Here is a 1215-nt window from a genome sequence, read left to right as displayed (position 1 = left end):
CACGGGCCAACCATAAAAATATTGCCCGAACCATTTCTCAAGTTATACAAAGAATGGGTCAAAATTTCCCCAGATCTCAACAAATTATATCATCAAGAATATATTTGTTATTTTCAATAAATTGAACAGATATATTTTTTTTATAGAATTCTCTGTTCCATGGATTCATAAATGGGTTTCGGAAGTAGATTTCACTGAGGAACAAATCCCTTGCCTATACAGAACTTATTATAATAATTTTTGGGACAAGTTGATAAAGAAAGATCCTCAAACAAAGTTTATATACGGACAAGAACTGCTGGATCTAATAACGAAAACCATATACGATTATAAATTGATTCCTAATAAAGGAATTATGACTGATGACTCAACCTTCGTAAAACATATGGCTAGAAAAATTTCTAATCATGATAAAGGAGAACAAAATGAAATGATTATGAGGTATCTAGAAGAAGTAAAGAAAAAGATTCTTCTAAATGTAAGTCATTACGCAAAATCAGATTCATCAATGCGTAGTGAAACAAATGAAGATATGCACGAAGCTCAACTACATGAAGAAGACGCGCTAGTAGATGCACTGAAGAAAGCCGAAGATTTTTTGGCAAAATTAAAGGACAAGATGTAAAAAGAAGTGTAAAGCTTATCCGCGTCGATAGTAGGCCCGCGCTACTGTAGCAACACTGTTCACCAACAGTAGATACATTGTTACCAGGACCCAGATAGGGGCCCATTATCCTGTACAAAGATGCTTTTTTTTTTCTATAAATAAGTTTGTTTTTCTTTAATTGAGGGCAGGTTTTAGAAACCCTCTCTTCCGTTTTGCACTCTCTCTCTTTCTTGTAAACTTTTCTTACTAAGTTTTGTAAGCTTGACGGATTTTGGCTGGAATAATAAAGTGTGCGATTTGGTAACAACAAGGTACTTTCTTTTCTCATTCTTCCTGTCTTTTACTTTTATAAATTCTCCTATCTAAGCCGTGACTATGTCCGGCTAAAAATTATATCTATGCCGGATAACTAACTTCTCTCTTATATAGACCATGAACGGATCTAAGCTTTATTTAAATATAGAAGAATTTTAGTATGGCTTCTCGACTTGGTTCTGAGATTGAGGTACAGTCGGATGTAGTACTACTTTTATTGATTTTGTCTTTGTGACTCAGTCTGATGAGCCATGGTTTTTAGCTCGAAAAAGAGTTTGATAAGTAGGGTGCCT

Source organism: Solanum tuberosum, unplaced genomic scaffold (assembly GCF_000226075.1).
Source record: "Solanum tuberosum cultivar DM 1-3 516 R44 unplaced genomic scaffold, SolTub_3.0 scf00524, whole genome shotgun sequence".
In the NCBI taxonomy this organism is placed as follows: Eukaryota; Viridiplantae; Streptophyta; class Magnoliopsida; order Solanales; family Solanaceae; genus Solanum; species Solanum tuberosum.
This window is presented reverse-complemented; position numbering follows the sequence as displayed.